Source organism: Zingiber officinale, chromosome 7A (genome assembly GCF_018446385.1).
Source record: "Zingiber officinale cultivar Zhangliang chromosome 7A, Zo_v1.1, whole genome shotgun sequence".
Taxonomy (NCBI): domain Eukaryota; kingdom Viridiplantae; phylum Streptophyta; class Magnoliopsida; order Zingiberales; family Zingiberaceae; genus Zingiber; species Zingiber officinale.
In genome coordinates this window covers 102,085,220-102,105,469 of record NC_055998.1, presented here as the reverse complement: position 1 = coordinate 102,105,469, position 20,250 = coordinate 102,085,220, and the positions used below count along the sequence as shown (strand labels likewise).

Here is a 20,250-nt window from a genome sequence, read left to right as displayed (position 1 = left end):
CAAAAATTTCACTCTGTTCGGCTAGTAGCGACGAAAATTAAAATATCTGTCGCTATATATAGCAACTGATGTATAAATGTTTGTTGCTATATTTAGTGACGAATATTAATTATTCGTCGCTATAGTATAGTGACAGATATTAATTATCCATTACTACAGTGTCAACGACTGATATCTACACGACAGTATGCATTCTGTTGCTATTCCGTCGTAATATGCCTATAGCGACGGAATATATCCATCGCTATTTGGTAGATTTTTTTATTATGAACTGTTGTCTTTGTGGTGTTGTCTTTTAGTATTTTTGTTGTAGTGATTTCGCATCACCACAGCTACATGCTAAGTTAAATCTACGACTTTTGTAAATTCTCAATCTTGTCTTGGGTAATATGACCATGGTGTAAGGTTTCCTCAGTTGGAATATGTCTAGTACTACCATGGTCACAAGCATAACGATCTGTCATTGGACATGATGCTTGACTTTCTCAATTGAAACCAACCAGCTTTGATACAAACCATCATCCGTTAGATTTTTCTGACAAAGAAAAATTTATTTAATAACCAAGATTTTTTTTTGTTAAATAGCTATATAAACTCTAACCCCTAAGACTCAAAGAAAGAAAAAAATCCTAACATTCAAACTACAATTCCTTTCTTCCCTTTCTAAAGAAATAAAAAAATTCTAAAAAATTATTAATAGACTCATAATCCTAAAATTCTTAAATACACACAAAATCCAAAAAGACAAAAATTACTAAAAATACATAAAATGACAAAAAAAATAAAAAAAATTACAAAGAGGAATAATTTACTAAAAATAATAAAAAAAATCTAACGAATCTTGCTGCATTATGACTTTTCCCATCATAACTGATAGTCTTTTTTATTCCGCTCACTCGGGCTCCTCTCCAAAAAGCTAGATTTGTCTCCAAATTCATGAGATCCAATGTCCTAAGATATAACACAAGTTATGGCTTGGGCCAGCTTGCTGGCACGACCCCTCCAATGCTCAAGTTAGCCATGGATTAGATAAGGAAGAAGAAGACTAAAGAAGATTGAGAAGGAATCTAATAGAAAGGAGTCTCATATGCTTACCAAAATAAGAGAACCAACCTTTCCAAAACTTACCATTCGTAGTGTTTATATAGTTATCAAAAAAGCATTATGTCGGATCTTTTGCATCCTTCCCACTTTCTCTCACATGAGTGAAGACGAGTCTTGTGACAATCTATTTATGCCCTCTTCCATTCATCAAGTGTCATGTATTGGTAACAAGTCGGAACTTTGATGCTCAGTAGAAGGTATCTCTAATGCTTTGTGGAAGATACTCTTAATGCTAGGTGGAACTTGGCGATATTGCTTGGGGAAGTAGATTGATTTCTTGAACACTGCAGTGTTGAAAATAATGCAGCTTATTGTAGCATGATTAATGCAGCAATGAGAATAGATTACTCAAGAAAGTAGGTTGATTTTCTGAAACACTGTAGTGCCAAAATACTGTAGCTTATTGTAACATAATTACTCTAGAACCTGAGAATAGATGGCTTGAGAGAGCAAGCTAATTTTCCAAAACAATGTAGCATTGAAAATACCATGGATAGATTGTTTGAGAGTGCAGGCGGACTTTCTGAAACACTGTAGTGCTAAAAGTAATATAGCTTACTTAGCATAGTACTGTAGCACCCGAGAATTGATTGTTCGGGAGAGATCCTTGTTCGTGGTGGTTATTGTAGCGATTACTATAGTAGTATATTTAAAGTTTAATTGCTCAGGTGATTGCTCAAGAGAGTATATTGTGGGTTCCCTGACACTGAACTATGCGGTACTATAGCAATTTTGTTATTATAGCATAGAGAATGTGATTGCTTGACAGAAGACTCTAGCAACTCGAGATGCTCGGGAATAAATTTGAATACTAACCGATGCCTCTCTTTCAAGTCAGATTGAAGAGCGAAATCAAATGAAGTCTGATTAAAAGTGTTGGTTCGAAGATGATCAACTCGAGGATAAATCTGGATACCATCAATAACCAATAACCTAATGAGAATCCATCTAAATTCAGACCTAACTAAGTGAGTTCCTAGATTAAGAGTTAGTTGTGGTGTGTGATATCTTGGGACCACACGACCTAGTACATGGGAGGTAATAGTCAAATAACTAACCGTATAATTGAATGATAATTAAGTTGTGGCACTACAAAAAAAAAAGCATTCTGGGACAAAATTAGGGACGAATTTTAAAAAAAAATTCGTTGCAAAAATTTTTGGGACAAAATCAGGGACAAAAATTTTTTCGTCCCAAACTGGTTGATGCCAACTTTTGGAACGAAATATGGATTGTTGCAAATTTAGGAACGAATTTGGGGACGAATTTGGCGACGAATAAAATTTTCGTCCCCAAATTCGTTGCAAAAAAGTATACAAATTTGCAACGAAAATAGTTTTTGTTGCAAACTTAGTAACGAATTTGGGGACGAATTCACATGGGTAAATTTGTCTCTATCTTTACAACAAATTTGGGGACGAATTCGGTGACAAATTATATTTTGTTGCCAATTTTGTCCCTAATATTGCAACAAGTTTGGGGACAAATTCGGTGACAAAATTTTTTTTGTTGCCATTTTTGTTCCTAAATTTGGAACGAATAATAAATTTGTTGCAAATCTGGCAACGAATTTGGCAACAAAAATTGTCCACGATTTTGAAAATCGTATGGTAAATTTTCGTCCCAGAATTCGTCCCAAATTCTGGGACGAATTTTGGGACGAATTTTGGGACGAATCCACAAAATTCATCCCAGAATTCGTCCCAGAATCTGGGACGAATCCAAATTCGTCCCAGAATCTGGGACGAAAATAATTTTGTCCCAAATTACGATAGAATTGGCTCAAATAATTTTCGTTGCCAAATTCGTCCCTATATCAAATATTTTTTCCAGATTCAATTTATTTCTACAATACAATCCATAAATACATAAACAAATTCAAATAACAATAATATGCATTCAACACATCCTAATTTAACATTTCAACACATCCTAATTTAACATTTCAACACATCCTAATTTACCATTTCAACACATCCTAATTTAACATTTCAACACATCAACTCATAATTCAAGAAATATAAAGATTCCATGAAGTTTACATTTCAACAAAGTTTACAAGATCCATCCAAGCTAACTAGAAAATATGATACAAAGTTTACAAGATCCATCCAAGCAACTAGAAAATATGATACAAAGTTTACAAGATCCATCATCCATCCAAGCTACTAGAAAATATGATACAAAGTTCAACAACCGAATGTTTTAAAAGTCCATCAGCCATCCAAGAACACTAAGAATACATATAGTCATCTTCATGTGCCACAAAAATCTTTGATCCCCATCAAATCTCCTTTGCCTACATAATAACAAACAAATAAACCAGATCAAGTGTAACAAGAAAGCTTTTAAAAATTATACAATATGGCCATGTAACAAGAATAATTGGAAACAAGACCCATGATATGCATAGTTTACATTAATTAACACAATGTTTTACTGTGTAAACATGGACATATCATACTTGTAGTATTCATGCAGGGCACCAGTTCTTTTAAGATTTGTTATCATATTTTTTTAATCATACACATTTTGAGAACAGACCCATGATATGCATGCATTGTTCAAAGGTCATGAAATTTATTTATTTCGCACTCCATTGCTAAGTGAGGTCTTCGTCAATCAATTATCAACTTGAATTCATTAGAGGATAATGAATTCATGTTCACAAGATCAAAACAATTTTTCATCTTCCATTTTGGCTCTCCAAGCTTATACAGTCAGATTCTAAGAGCAAGGTGAATCAAAAGAAAAACATATTTTTCTAACAGAAATCGTAAGCCTCACCTCCGCCGCCACCGAGTGCGGCATCCACCGAGGCTTACTAGTGTGGTTGGGAGCTTCACTTTCATACTTTTTGTACGCTGTCTATGACAAAGCTCCCTGTTTACGAGTTACTGAGAACTTGCATTAAATGCCTAATTAGATGTCAGTATATCATACACAAAGCTCCCAATGAGCTCAACTACTCAACTTTTCAGTGTTTTTGGTTTTTATTCTCGTGCACAATTCCTGTTTGACTTCATTTCTGATCACGTTACAAACAATGAGGGGTCCGGCCAACTACTGCACCAACTACCTTTCTCTTTCATCCGAGGAGCTCTTATTGTACTCGTGTCTAGTGGACTCGTACCATATCAAATAGGAAGGTAATGCTAGCATTTGACTAGTTAAACTACAGTGCACTCACATGAACCAATGAAGGCAACATTGTTCTTCTTGGAGCATTTCTCCAGTAACAACAAAAACAGAACAGCTGAACTAGAATTGCAAATTGATTCATGGTAGACAAATCAAACACTTGGCCCAAGAATATGTTATATAAGTTAATCAACAGACTACTTTGGATGTCTATAAGCTCAGTAATATTAAGAGCAAACAAGAGCTCAATATAATTAACCGAAAAAGGAATCCATATACTGTAACTGCATATTGCTGATTAAAAGTTGTAAAAGATATTGTTGGGTTCTTCGAGCCGCGAAAACCGCTTTTTCGCGTCGCGGAAACCCCGAAGGACCCAAAGCCGTAGATCCGTGCAAAGATTCGTATAAAAAATTCGAAAAACTATTTCTTGTACGAGTTCAAAAACTGATCTACTACTTAGATCTATGAGGAAAAAGTGTTTACCCTTGATGCGATGCCCTTCGCGTTCTCGCTCGTCCAAATGATGCCGGATCTCAAGACCGTCAAGCGTCGGTCCTCTAGAAGTATCCACACGGACACACTAGATGGAGATGACCAAAAAACCAAGGTGTGCTAGCACCTATGTGGTTCGGCAAAGGGAGGAGAGGGAGAGGGAGAGCTTGAGAGGGAGAAGGAGGAAGATGCACACACATGAATGAAAAATGAATTTTTTTCACCCAAAAACCAAGTGGCCGGCCACATTTCAAAATTCACATTAATTGCATTAATTGCAATTAATATGAAACCATAAAATCACATTAATTGCATTAATTGCAATTAATATGAAACCATTAAGAGAGTGGCTTTGTTACTTCCATGAGGTGGCACCCATGATGATGTGGAACATCATTATTGGTCCACCTAATGCCAACTCACCAATGAGGTGGCAAAAAGGTCAAGTCAAAATTGACCTTTGGTCTTCCTTCTCAAGTCAAGTCAAACTTGACTCCATCTCTACCATGGTGGATCTAATCCAATCATTTGATTCGAGCCAACTTAATATAATGAATCTAATTCATTAAATTAAATTGATTCAATGAGTCAAAATCTAAATTAGGCTCATTTAACACATGAATCAACTTGAGTCGAACTCAAGTTAGCCCAATTAGGATTACTCTTAATCCAATTTGATTCATCAAATGAATCTAATCCTCTTGGTTCATCATATGAACCTAATCTCCACCTAATTGTCCTAAGTGTGTGACCCTATAGGTTCTTGTAACGTTGGCAATGCCCTAAACCCATTTAGGAGCATAAGTAATGAGCGGTATCTAGCAACACATCATTACTACCCAAGTTACAAGAATGTCGAGATCCGACATCACCTTGTGACTACCAATTGTGACTACTCACAAAATAATGACAAGTGTCCTTCTATCCTAGACATCTAGATTGATCAATATGAGGCATAGACCGTGTCATCCTCTAATCAATCTAAATCTTGAACTCCAAGTTAGACTCACTCGATCAAATGAGCTCAACATTTAATGTTGACTGATTTGGGTATGGCCATGCACTTAGTGGTCTCACTCTATCAAGAATACCGATGTTGCTCCCGTCATATGGGAGGGATAGATTCCATCTACATCACTCACATCCCTCTACATAATTCATTATATACCCAGTAATCGCCTTTATAGTCCACCCAGTTATGGGTGACGTTTGACGAAACTAAAGTACATAACTCCTTATGTAGGGATCCATGGTGACTTCAGGTCTAAGGACTAATAGTCATACTAATAGCCACATGAGAAAGTATATGACACTCATATAACGATCCATGATACTTTCTCATGGCGGGTCATTCAGTATACATTCTCTAATGCATACCCATGTGTCAGCTTGATATCTCTATATCCATGACTTGTGAGATCAAGTCATCGAGCTGACCTACATGCTAGTCTTATTGTATTAACATTGTCCCTGAATGCTAATACTCGACTAGGAATGATTTAGAGTAGTGTTTCCTATATCATCTCACTATCGATTCAACTAATCGATTGATATAGGTATGAACCTTCTACTCAAGGACGCTATTATACTTAGTCTATTTGGCACTAATATAAATAAGTATAATAACCAAACAAATGCCTTTATTAATATACAAGAATATGATATACATGAGTCCGTACAATTATCAAATGATTGGCTCTAGGGCTCTAACTAACAGATATATTGTGAATGGCTAATTCAAGACAGTTGATTAAGTTTACCTGACACTTTGATGACTCCAATGCATCGCTTTGAAGTCCTTCCCTTTCCAATTTGCCACAGGATTCCTTGGGAAAAATAAATCTAGGATATATCAAAATTCAGATTGTATTTTTGCAAAATAAATATAAGGCAAGGCAAAGAGAGATCTTCTTCCCTGTATAATTCGATCCTCCAAAGTTTTAATCAAGCAACAAAATCAAAGTGTCAAATGTGGACTAGAGATCTGCATAACTTGGCTCAACCAACTTCGAAACTGTCAGACAGCCACAATAAACAAGTCCTATTTCTTCTTGTTTGGCATAAAAACTCCAATGTCGGATGGCCAATTTTATCTGCCACAATGGTCTCAATACATAACTTTGATCCTTTACAGAAGAAACGGTAGTCCATTTAATTGCCGGCAATAAACTTTCGGCACCAATTTAATCCAAACCAATCCTGTGTACGTTCTCCCCACCACCCCCATTCAATGCCTCCAATAATGAAACTCTTCTTTTGTAAAATACTGGAAAAATGACGAATATTAATAAGGGAATTTTCCAGAATTTTTGGATATTTTTCGGGAATTTTTCGGAGCTCGTATGGACGAGTTAGCGGGGACCGGAACGGGGCCCAGAAAAGTCTATTTGGGCTATCCGATTTAAGTGAGGAATTGTTCCTTTAATAAATTCTTTTATTAAATATTTCTTATTTCTTTTTTCTCTCTTATATCGCCGAATTCCTTAAGCCCGACCCGCACCTCATCTCTTCCCCGACGCCGCCGACTACTCCAAGCCCTAACCGCTGCCCTCTCCGCCGCCGAAGCCTTCACCCCTCGGTGCCCTAGCCACCCGACGCCGAGCCACTGCCGTCGGCGACGCACAGAGCAGCGCCGGTCAGCTTCCTCCTTTCTCCCAAGTCCGATTTCTCTGTGTCCTTCTTCCTCTCTGCCGCGTCTTGGCACAACGCCGATCGCCTCTCCCTCCGCCCGGAGCAGCGCTGCCGCCGGCCTTCCTCAGCCCTAGAGCTTTCCCTCCGATCGTCGAGCAGAGCTTCTGCCCTAGCCGAGCGCCTTCGATTACTGCCGCCGGCACCTCTTTCATTCCGAGCAGTGCAGATTTGATCTAGGGCTCGAGTTCGGTGGCACATCTCTCCCCTTTTGTCAGTTCAGTCACGTACGTTTACTGTGATAGTGCTGAATTGGGATTACCGGTGGCCGGATTGGAGGTAGATTTTCCTTGTATATTTGGATTTAGTAGTAGGGTGTTATCCTTGCTAAATCTGCCAACCAAACTGAGTTGTGCAGGGATATCGTCACTTCCGGCCAGATTCGAGGAAAAACTGTAGCTTGTTGCTGGAATCAATACTGTCCCACTGTTTCTTGGTGAGTTTTGGATAGAAGTAAGAGCATTGTTATTAGAATAAATATAGATTACATGGTTAGGTATCAAGTTCATGTATTAATCTGACACAATTTGATTGTAGATAATTGGAGATACCTAATCCATTGTAGTTGTGGAAAGGGTTAGGGTTAGTGAGTTAACTCTAATTGAATAATGAAATTATGATTTGGTTTAGTTAATGAAGGCATGATAGAATTAACTAAATTAAATATGGACACAGGACTTTGACGCGAGACGAGTATCTCGGAGTCAGGATTTGGACCATTTTATCGGAGGCGGGTACTTTTGACTTATTGTCTTTGATATGCTTAGTAATGAAAATAATATGTTGCATTAATTGTGTTCCCTATTTAATTCGGTTAATCACTGCCCAATACATGTTACCTGTTTGATTGATTGTTTGATTGCATCTCGTATTGGTCTTGTACCTGATCTATCATGCTCATGGGTAGTGATATAACCACGTTTCACATGTTCAGGACCTAGGTTTGATACCTTATTGATCAGTATATCTTGATATGATTCATTCGCTTTGGTGCACATTATGATATGTCCAGAGGTTGGATTAGTATATTACCATGTTTAGTGACATGCACCATTTGCATGATCGCATGCTGTGCGATAGATTGCTCCATTATTGTCGAGCACATTGCCAGTTTCATCACTGTTCGGTGCTCCGTTGTGACGCTCATGGGTAGCGAGATACAGCGTGGTAGCACGTCAGTTTGACTCTTCCGGTGCTCCGTTGATCCGCTCAGGGGTAGTGTGACGCAGCGTGTAGCACGTTAGAGATCCCTCCCGTACCGGGAGTTGAGAGCATTGCGCTCCCCATTTATGATTTGGGGTAGGAGTACGTATGTACTCCGACAACATCCGTCCACTCGATCACTCATCAGGAGTGTGTACGGTTGTCACAGCCCTACCCACTCGGTCCCACTTGTGTTGTGAGTTGGCGTCAGGCGTGACCATGACATTGGCATCATATGCATGATGCATTTATCGTTGTGTTTGTGTTTGTTGCACTTATATGTCGCATTGCTTGGATACCTTGATTGACATGCATCTGGTCTTCTACCTTCGGACTGTTTGTCCTTTTCGGTCCTGGTTAGTACAGATTCTCTCCTGTCTTCTTCGGTTTGTAGTTACCTTTATCTTTATCAGGAGACTGTACGCATGATTAGTGCTAGGTGTTATTTCTTTACTTTGCATATCAATTGTACCTGCTGAGTGTTGGACTCACCCCGCCTCCATTGTTGTTATTTTCAGGTTGATGCTGTCAGGAGGGAGTTCCAGTCGCTAGTCCCCACAGCACGTAGTGCTAGTCCTCTGCTGGGTTGAGTTGTTATTTTATTTTAGTTTTTTTTTATTCTCTATCAGACTTTGTTTTAGTCTTGTTTTGGATTTTTCATATGGATATTGTATGGAATCCTTTCGTTTGATGGACCTTTGATATGATTTGGATTTTATTCTACTATATGCCTGCCTGGACGGCAGAAGAGGTGGGTTCGTCGGTTTTGAGCTTTACGAGAGTAGTGGAGTAGGGTGGATTTCGAGTCAGAGTTTTATTGTTTTGTTTACTATTTTATTAACTGCGTGGTCGTGGCAGCCAGAGGTTGAATACTTATATAAACTGCGTGGTGATTGATTTTATTTACTGTTTTTATTCCAGCCGCCTGTGGCTGAGGTATTTATGTATGTAGAAAGTTTCAGATTGTCCGTCGTACAGGGGAGATGCTGCCGAAATTTCTTCGGACAGGGACTCCTCTGGGGCGTGACAATTTAGTGGTATCAGAGCCAAGTTATACGATCTTTTGTTTCGTATTTTGGATTTTCGGGATTTATCTGATACCAATTTATTGGTATCAGAGCAGGTTATGGATACCTGCTTTTGGTTTCTGGAGATTTATCGGATACCGGTTGTTGGTATTCTGGATATTTGGGTTAGCCAGGTTTGCGAGTCAAACTTGGCATTATCGGATTTTCGATATGGTTATGTTTCGGATTTCTGTTTCGGATTTATTTGGATTTCCGGCGATATGTACGTTCGGAATTTTGAGGTCAAATTGGGGACTGGACAGCGACGGAACATCTCCAGACAGCAAATAGGTATGTTGTTATTTTATGTTGGTTATATTGGTATTGATATCTGTAATTTAATTTAACAGATATGAGACGATCTACTCGTATTGCTGCGAGACGTGGTGCTGGACGACCACGTGCGAGGACCACGGGATCTCTGGATATGCCAGAGATGCCCACTGTTAGTGAGCCTGTCAGTCAGGGACAGACTCAGGATGCAGCGGGAGCATCGGGCTCTCAAATCCCGATAGCTCCTGTAGAGATACCTACTTTGGACACACCGACGGTATCCACTCCTACCTTATTTACAGTACCATCAGGGGTACCATTGGTGTACCCGACATCTGCTCCAGCGCAGCCTACGGCGTATTCAGTGCCACCACCACCTGGATCTACTGTGTATCCTATACCATGCTCTGTGCCCCGATGCCTCAGATGGCATTTCGCACCACATGCGGTACCTTTCCTACTACCTCCATTGCCACCACTTTTATTCCCAGGCAAGCCACCGACGGCCTATGCTCCAGATATACAAAGAAGACAGGAGTTCTTCCTCGGTTTATTCCGGGTACCACCGTAGTATCGGCTCGTGTTTCCATCAGTTCTGCGGTAGTCCCGACACGGATCATCGATATTGTCATTGCACGAGCTAGGATTCCAGCCTTGGCCGAGTCGATGAAGACTCGTTTCACTCTTTTCCGCGAGATCTCGATCCGAGTATGGCTTTGTCGTGGATAGAGACTATGGGCGGACTTTCTTCTATATGGCTTGCTCCGAGTGGGAGAAAGCAGAGTGCTGCCTATCATTTACGGGATGAAGCAAATGCCCGGTGGATTTCTCAGCGTTCTATTATTGGTGAGCGCAACGTCACATGGACCAGGTTCGGAGAGGCTTTTGAGAGCCGTTTCTTTCCACCGTCCTATCGGATGGCTCGCCGAGTTTTATGAGTCTGAGGCGGAATAATCGCTCTGTGACCGAGTATATCTTGAATTCCTCCGGTGGCCGATTTGTCGAGTTAGTTGAGGCGAGAACTCGCATGATGCGATTTATTGATTGGATGGTTATCTACATATACAGCTTGCGGATTAGGGATTACATCTTATTCGATGCATTGAATCGAGCTTTGATGATAGAGTTAGCTCGACTGACAAAGATATCCGGACAGGAAAAGAAAGCATCTGAGCGGACATCCGGGCAGGTCCAGCAGACACAGCGGCAGTGCGGCCTCGGGAGGCGATCCAGCCACGGTCGGTCAGGTACTTGGGCGCCTCGTAGGCCTCGAAATCGAGGCGGTCTTCTTAGGGCCCGGCTTTCTCAAGAACCGGCAACCACCTTCGGTGATACTCGGTGTTTCGATGTGGTTCGAGACCACATCACTTCACCGCACTGGAAGCAGTCGGTTTGTTTTATTGCAACCGCCTGGGCACAGAGCCGAGATTGTCGGTGAAGGCTCGACACGGCTCCGAGGGTCGAGCGAGGGGCGTCTAGTCGATCGGTGTCTCGACGAGGAGGCGAGATTCACACCTCACAGCGTCGGCGAGCAGTCCGCAGCAAGGCATTTGGCATGCTTGGACGAGTACTCGCTTCCGAGCACCCTGAGTTATGCACCAGGACCTTATTATCCGACTCGAGCGAGTCGACTCGATCGGCCACCACCGGTGCATGCGATCGTCACCATCCTCTCGCTTCTCGCTCATTATCCAAGACCCCAAAGTGGCGAGCTTACCGGCGGCATACACTTCTCCTCCTCCGCCAGGACCGGGCGAGTTCATGCTATTACGGAGAGGATGCTCACGGTGACGGATCCGTTTTCCAGATGCGATTTTCATTTATGCATTCTATGCGATATTTTGATTGATATCGTAGTTAGGTATTTTTATATCCCGTACCTTTATGCGGGAGATTGGTAGATTACCTACCGTTAGGTTGCGGCGATTGACTGTCTCTTTACCGTCCGGTGATACTTTAGACGTCACCAGGAGATCGAGGTTGCCCGTTAGACTTTGGCAACATGGTACTTACGGTAGATCTTCTAGTATTGGAGATGGTCGAGTTTGATATCATTCTTGGCATGGATTGGTTGTCAATATATCATGCTACCGTTGATTGCCAGACGAGGTGGTCACCTTGGCCTCCGAACCAACCCTCGTGGAGTTTCTGGCATCGAGACACGCATCTCGATTATTTGGCGATTCAGGAGGTTGTTCTTCTCCTACCGTCATGGTTTTCTATTATCGTTGATCGATCTGAGACATGTAGTAGTTCGCATGACTCTCCGGCGTTCTGTTGTCCGGAGTACCGGATGTATTTCCAGGAGCTGCGGTTGCCTCGAAGGCCGTGGAGTTCGCTATTGAGTGATTACCGAACCGCTACGACATCAGCTCCGTGATCGTATGGCACCAAAAGAGTTGAACGAGTGAAGGTTCAACTCCGGGAGCTTTTAGACAGGGGATTTATTCGCCTAGTGTTTCACCATGGGGTTCTCCGGTATTTTTCAAGAAGAACGGCACCATGAGGTTATGTATTGACTACGGGCAACTGAATTCGGTGACCATCGAAATAAATATCCATTACCACGGATCGAGGATTTGTTTGATCAGCTCGGAGGTACTTAATGTATTCTAAGATTGATCTGCGATCCGGATATCATCAGTGAGTCGAGATTCGATATCGAGCGACTTTCCGCACGATCGGTCATTATGAGTTTTGTAATGCCATTTGGGCTTACCAATGCTCCAATGTGTTTATGGATTTGATGAACCATCTTCCTGGAGTATCCGGATCAGTTTGTTATCGTTTTCATTGATGACATATTGGTCTACTCGTTCGAGGAGGAGCATGCAAGATCTTCACACTTGGAGATTCTTGACGACATCACTGACGCCAAGTTCAAAGAAGTGCATTCGCTATCCTCGCTTGGGTTTTGGGACACGTGGTTTCTAGCAGAGGTTCAGTTGATCCTCGGAAGATCGAGTCATCACCGGTTGGGAGCGGTAAGTCGATTCAAGAGATCCATGGGATTGGTTGGATATTACCGACGCTTTGTTGAGGGTTTCGCGTATTGCTATGCCACCGACATCTTACCCGGAAAGGCGTGAAATTCATATGGTCCGAGGATTGCGAGCAGGAGCTGAAGCAGAGATTAGTGTCGGCTCTAGTTTTGGTTTTACCTTCTGGAGATGATGGATTTGTACTTTACACCGACGCGTCTCTACAGGGTTTGGGCGCTGTTCTGATGCAGCACGGCAGAGTAGTCTCTTATGCTTCTCGTCAGTTGAAGGAGCATGAGAAGAACTACCCAGTTCATGACTTGGAGTTAGCTGCTATCATCTTTGCTCTGAAGCTTTGGCGACATCATTTATACGGTATCACATTTGAGATCCTCACTGATCATAAGAGTCTCAAATACATTTTTACTCAGAAGGAGCTTAATCTCCGACAGAGGAGATGGATGGAGTTCCTGAAGGACTACGATTGTACCATTAGCTACCACCCTGGGAAAGCTAATGTGGTTGCAGATGCACTCAGCAGGAAGTCCAGAGGGACTTTGGCTTGCCACCGGACTTCAGTCACGGACTTGATTCAGAGTTTCTCGGAGTTAGATCTTGAGGAGCAGGGACCGACAGAGCAGGGTATTCTTGTTACCATGGTTGCTCAGTCGTAGATCAGGACGAGGATCCGAGACGCACAGGCTGGTGTTTAGCATTTGCAGTTTATTAGCAGTCAGATAGCTTCCGGACAGTAGACCGAGTTCACACGAGACGAGGAGGGTGTTATATACTTCCGAGGCAGATTATGCGTACCTCGGTCTCATCCGGTCTTACAGGAGCTACTTCAGGAGGCTCACCGCTCTCGATTTGCGATTCACCCAGGCGGGACCCGTGTGTATCGAGACTTGAGGCGTTCTTACTGGTGGAATGGCATGAAGAAAGACATCACAGATTTCGTGGCTAGATGTCTTGTTTGTCAGCAGGTGAAGGCTGAGCACCAGAGACCTGCAGGATTACTTCAGCGGATTCCTATTCCTGAGTGGAAGTGGGATCACATTACCATGGACTTTGTGGTAGGGTTGCCGAGGACACGGCGAGGCCATGACGCGATGGGTAATCGTTGATCGATTAACCAAATCCGCGCACTTCTAAGACTGATCCCTGGATCGATTGGCAGATCTGTATTGCCGAGAGATTATCAGATTACATGGTGTTCCATTGAGTATCATTTCGGATAGAGATCCACGGTTTCGTCTCTTCCGCGATCTGCAAGCAGCAGCCTTGGGCACACACCGCTTTCAAGATCTGCTTTCCATCCACGCATGGATGGGCGTGAGGCGACCATTCGGACTTTAGAGGACTTCGAGGTCATGTGTTATGGATTTCGGAGGCGCTTGGGAGGACCATCGCCATTAGTGGAGTTGCCTACAACAACGGCTTCCATTCGGCTATCCGGATGGCACCGTTCGGCGTTGTATGGTAGACCTTGTCGGACACCCGTCCTTTGGGATGAGGTTGGAGAGGCTCAGTTGTTGGGACCTCATAGAGTTCAGCAGGATGCAGAGTTGGTCCGTACTATCAGACGGAGGATGTCAGAGGCGCAGGATCGCCAGAAGAGTTATGCTGATCGGAGACGCAGACCACTAGAGTTCTCTGTTGGCGACCATGTATTTCTACGAGTTTCACCCACGAAAGGGGTGAAGAGATTTGGCCTCAGAGGTAAGCTAGCTCCGCGGTACATTGGTCCCTTCGAGATCTTGGAGAGGATCGGAGCAGTAGCTTACCGACTGGCACTACCACCGTCCCTGTCAGGCGTGCACGATGTATTTCATGTATCCATGCTGAGGAGATATGTACCCGATCCGACGCATGTGCTGGCAGATATCCCAGTTCCAGTTCAGCCTGACATTACCTATGAGGAGGTTCCGGTACGGATTCTCGACCGGAAGGAGCGTCAGTTGCGGAACAAGACTATCCGGCTGGTTAAAGTCGGATGGCAGCATCACACAGACGAGGAGGCTACTTGGGAGCTCGAGGACACTATCCGAGCTCGATATCCCCATCTTTTCCCTTGAGGTATGTGAGTTTATTTACCGTTCAGCATTTATACACTATGTATGTTGTTTGTACTTGCTGATGGTAGATATTGAAATTTGGGGACCAAATTTTTATTAGTGGGGGAGAATGTAAAATACTGGAAAAATGACGAATATTAATAAGGGAATTTTCCAGAATTTTTGGATATTTTTCGGGAATTTTTCGGAGCTCGTATGGACGAGTTAGCGGGGACCGGAACGGGCCCCAGAAAAGTCTATTTGGGCTATCCGATTTAAGTGAGGAATTGTTCCTTTAATAAATTCTTTTATTAAATATTTCTTATTTCTTTTTTCTCTCTTATATCGCCGAATTCCTTAAGCCCGACCCGCACCTCATCTCTTCCCCGACGCCGCCGACTACTCCAAGCCCTAACCGCTGCCCTCTCCGCCGCCGAAGCCTTCACCCCTCGGTGCCCTAGCCACCCGACGCCGAGCCACTGCCGTCGGCGACGCACAGAGCAGGGCCGGTCAGCTTCCTCCTTTCTCCCAAGTCCGATTTCTCTGTGCCCTTCTTCCTCTCTGCCGCGTCTTGGCACAGCGCCGATCGCCTCTCCCTCCGCCCGGAGCAGCGCTGCCGCCGGCCTTCCTCAGCCCTAGAGCTTTCCCTCCGATCGTCGAGCAGAGCTTCTGCCCTAGCCGAGCGCCTTCGATTACTGCCGCCGGCACCTCTTTCATTCCGAGCAGTGCAGATTTGATCTAGGGCTCGAGTTCGGTGGCACATCTCTCCCCTTTTGTCAATTCAGTCACGTACGTTTACTGTGATAGTGCTGAATTGGGATTACCGGTGGCCGGATTTGGAGGTAGATTTTCCTTGTATATTTGGATTTAGTAGTAGGGTGTTATCCTTGCTAAATCTGCCAACCAAACTGAGTTGTGCAGGGATATCGTCACTTCCGGCCAGATTCGAGGAAAAACTGTAGCTTGTTGCTGGAATCAATACTGTCCCACTGTTTCTTGGTGAGTTTTGGATAGAAGTAAGAGCATTGTTATTAGAATAAATATAGATTACATGGTTAGGTATCAAGTTCATGTATTAATCTGACACAATTTGATTGTAGATAATTGGAGATACCTAATCCATTGTAGTTGTGGAAAGGGTTAGGGTTAGTGAGTTAACTCTAATTGAATAATGAAATTATGATTTGGTTTAGTTAATGAAGGCATGATAGAATTAACTAAATTAAATATGGACACAGGACTTTGACGCGAGACGAGTATCTCGGAGTCAGGATTTGGACCATTTTATCGGAGGCGGGTACTTTTGACTTATTGTCTTTGATATGCTTAGTAATGAAAATAATATGTTGCATTAATTGTGTTCCCTATTTAATTCGGTTAATCACTGCCCAATACATGTTACCTGTTTGATTGATTGTTTGATTGCATCTCGTATTGGTCTTGTACCTGATCTATCATGCTCATGGGTAGTGATATAACCACGTTTCACATGTTCAGGACCTAGGTTTGATACCTTATTGATCAGTATATCTTGATATGATTCATTCGCTTTGGTGCACATTATGATATGTCCAGAGGTTGGATTAGTATATTACCATGTTTAGTGACATGCACCATTTGCATGATCGCATGCTGTGCGATAGATTGCTCCATTATTATCGAGCACATTGCCGTTTCACTGTTCGGTGCTCCGTTGTGACGCTCATGGGTAGCGAGATAGCGTGGTAGCACGTCGGTTTGACTCTTCCGGTGCTCCGTTGATCCGCCGGGGTAGTGTGACGCAGTGTGTAGCACGTTAGAGATCCCTCCCGTCACCGGGAGTTGAGTTGAGAGCATTGCGCTCCCCATTTATGATTTGGGGTAGAAGGATGATAGCATCCCGTCCACTCGATCACTCATCGGAGTAGTGTTGTGCCGAGTGCACGGTTGTCACACCCTACCCACTCGGTCCCACTTTGTTGTGAGTTGGCTGACCGGTCAGGGGTGACCATGACATTGGCATCATATGCATGATGCATTTATGCTTGTGTTTGCGTTTGTTGCACTTATATGCTGCACATTGCTTGGATACCTTGATTGACATGCATACAGGTCTTCTATACCTTTCGGACTGTTTGTCCTTTTACCGGGTCCTGCTTAGTACAGATTCCCTCCTGTCTTTTTCGATTTGTAGTTACCTTTATCTTTATCAGGAGACTGTACGCATGATTAGTGCTAGGTGTTATTTCTTTACTTTGCATATCAATTGTACCTGCTGAGTGTTGGACTCACCCCGCCTCCATTGTTATTATTTTCAGGTTGATGCTGTCAGGAGGGAGTTCCAGTCGCTAGTCCCCACAGCACGTAGTGCTAGTCCTCTGCTGGGTTGAGCTGTTATTTTATTTTAGTTTTTTTTTCTCTATCAGACTTTGTTTTAGTCTTGTTTTGGATTTTTCATATGGATATTGTATGGAATCCTTTCGTTTGATGGACCTTTGATATGATTTGGATTTTATTCTACTATATGCCTGCCTGGACGGCAGAAGAGGTGGGTTCGTCGGTTTTGAGCTTTACGAGAGTAGTGGAGTAGGGTGGATTTCGAGTCAGAGTTTTATTGTTTTGTTTACTATTTTATTAACTGCGTGGTCGTGGCAGCCAGAGGCTGAATACTTATATAAACTGCGTGGTGATTGATTTTATTTACTGTTTTTATTCCAGCCGCCTGTGGCTGAGGTATTTATGTATGTAGAAAGTTTCAGATTGTCCGTCGTACAGGGGAGATGCTGCCGAAATTTCTTCGGACAGGGACTCCTCTGGGGCGTGACATCTTTTCATAATTCTTTGTTGAGATGACTCATTAGCTCCCGGCGCCGGCCAGGCAGCGCCTGCCGGTGCCCAGGCAGCGCCTGCCTGCGCCCAGGCAGCCGTGCCCGCGGCCAGGCAGCGCCGGCAAGCAGCCCTACGACGGCGAGAGGGAGAGATCCGAGGGCAGAGTGCTTACCCGGAGATCAAGCGATCGTCGCAGATCACGCCGTCGTCGGTCGGAGATGTGGCCGAAACGTGGAAATCGCAGCTTGGGAAGGGGGAACGGGGGAGAGAGAGGGGAAAGAAATGAGGGAAGGGAAAAAGTATCGGGTGAGTTTTAGATCTAGGGTTTATTAGGAACAAATATATTTTGTTCCCAAATTCGTCCCTAAGTTTGGGACGAATCCATGGATTCGTCCCAAAATTTGGGACGAATCCAGAATTCGTCCCAAATATTTAATTATTTTAAAAAAAAACACAAAATTGGACGGCTTAAATACGGACCTAGAGACATCAGAATTTGATGAAATAAGTTTCTATGTGCTCGTCTCATTGTCATGATCATAAATCTATCAATAAAAATATTTTTTACCAAATATATATATATTTGGAATTTTTTAATCCCAATTTGACCTAATTTGGTGTTAAAAATTCAAATCAATGAAAATAATAATTAAAAATTATGGATGATGACGTATTTACGATTAGCTCAACGATATGGATGCATAGAAACTTGTTTCATCAAATTCCGAGATCTCTAGGTCTATATTTAAGCTTTCAGACACTAATTTACAACCGTTCAGTACACAACACATTTTTAGTTAGTATCAATCTATAGATGTTTTAAAAAATATCTACATAGAGACATCGGAATTTGATGAAACAATTTTCTATGTGCTCGTCTCGTTGTCCTGATCATAAATCGATCAATAAAAATATTTTTTTACCAAATATATATATATTTGGAATTTTTTAATCCCAATTTGACCTAATTTGGGGTTAAAAATTCAAATCACTGAAAATAATAATTAAAAATTATGGATGATGACGTATTTAAGATCAGCTCAATGATACAAATGCATAGAAACTTGTTTCATCAAATTCCGAGGTCTCTAGGTCCATATTTAAGCCTTACGTGTTTCATTTTATTTATTTAAAAATAATTTTAGGTTTGGGACGAATTCTAGATTCGTCCCAAATTTTGGGACGAATCCAGGAATTCGTCCCAAAGTTTGGGACGAATCTCTGGATTTGTCCCAAAATTTGGGACGAATCCAGAGATTCGTCCCAAAAATTTAATTATTTTTAAAAAAAAACAAACTTGGGCGGCTTAAATACGGACCTAGAGACATCGGAATTTGATGAAACAAGTTTCTATGTACTCGTCTCATTGTCATGATCATAAATCTATCAATAAAAATATTTTTTACCAAATATATATATATTTGGAATTTTTTAATCCCAATTTGGTGTTAAAAATTCAAATCACTGAAGATAATAATTAAAAATTATGGATGATGACGTATTTACGATCAGCTCAACGATACGAATGCATAGAAACTTGTTTCATCAAATTCCGAGGTCTCTAGGTCCATATTTAAGCCTTACGTGTTTCATTTTATTTATTTAAAAATAATTTTAGGTTTGGGACGAATCCAGAGATTCGTCCAAAAAATTTAATTATTTTTTTAAAAAAAAACAAACTTGGACGGCTTAAATACGGACCTAGAGACATCGGAATTTGATGAAACAAGTTTCTATGTGCTCGTCTCATTGTCATGATCATAAATCTATCAATAAAAATATTTTTTACCAAATATATATATATTTGGAATTTTTTAATCCCAATTTGGTGTTAAAAATTCAAATCACTGAAAATAATAATTAAAAATTATGGATGATGACATATTTAAGATCAGCTCAACGATACAAATGCATAGAAACTTGTTTCATCAAATTCTGAGATCTCTAGGTCCATATTTAAGCCTTACGTGTTTCATTTTATTTATTTAAAAATAATTTTAGGTTTGGGACGAATTCTGGATTCGTCCCAAATTTTGGGACGAATCCAGAAATTTGTCCCAAAGTTTGGGACGAATCCAGAGATTCTTCCCAAAAATTTAATTATTTTTTAAAAAAAAAAACAAACTTGGACGGCTTAAATACGGACCTAGAGATATCGGAATTTGATGAAACAAGTTTCTATGTGCTCGTCTCATTGTCATAATCATAAATCTATCAATAAAAATATTTTTTACCATATATATATATATTTGGAATTTTTTAATCCCAATTTGAGCTAATTTGGTGTTAAAAATTCAAATCACTAAAAATAATAATTAAAAATTATGGATGATGACGTATTTACGATCAGCTCAATGATACGAATGCATAGAAACTTCTTTCATCAAATTCCGAGGTCTCTAGATCCATATTTAAGCCTTACGTGTTTCATTTTAT

General features: G+C 41.6%; 1 long non-coding RNA gene across 1 annotated transcript; it reads right to left on the bottom strand.

Moving 5' to 3' along the window:
* Positions 1 to 3,108: 3,108 nt before the first annotated feature.
* On the bottom strand, positions 3,109 to 6,992 carry LOC122001920. Its single transcript, XR_006117521.1, has 2 exons — positions 6,501 to 6,992; positions 3,109 to 3,403 (listed from the first exon to the last, which is right to left on the bottom strand). It is a non-coding gene; the product is annotated as an uncharacterized LOC122001920 (long non-coding RNA).
* Positions 6,993 to 20,250: the final 13,258 nt, after the last annotated feature.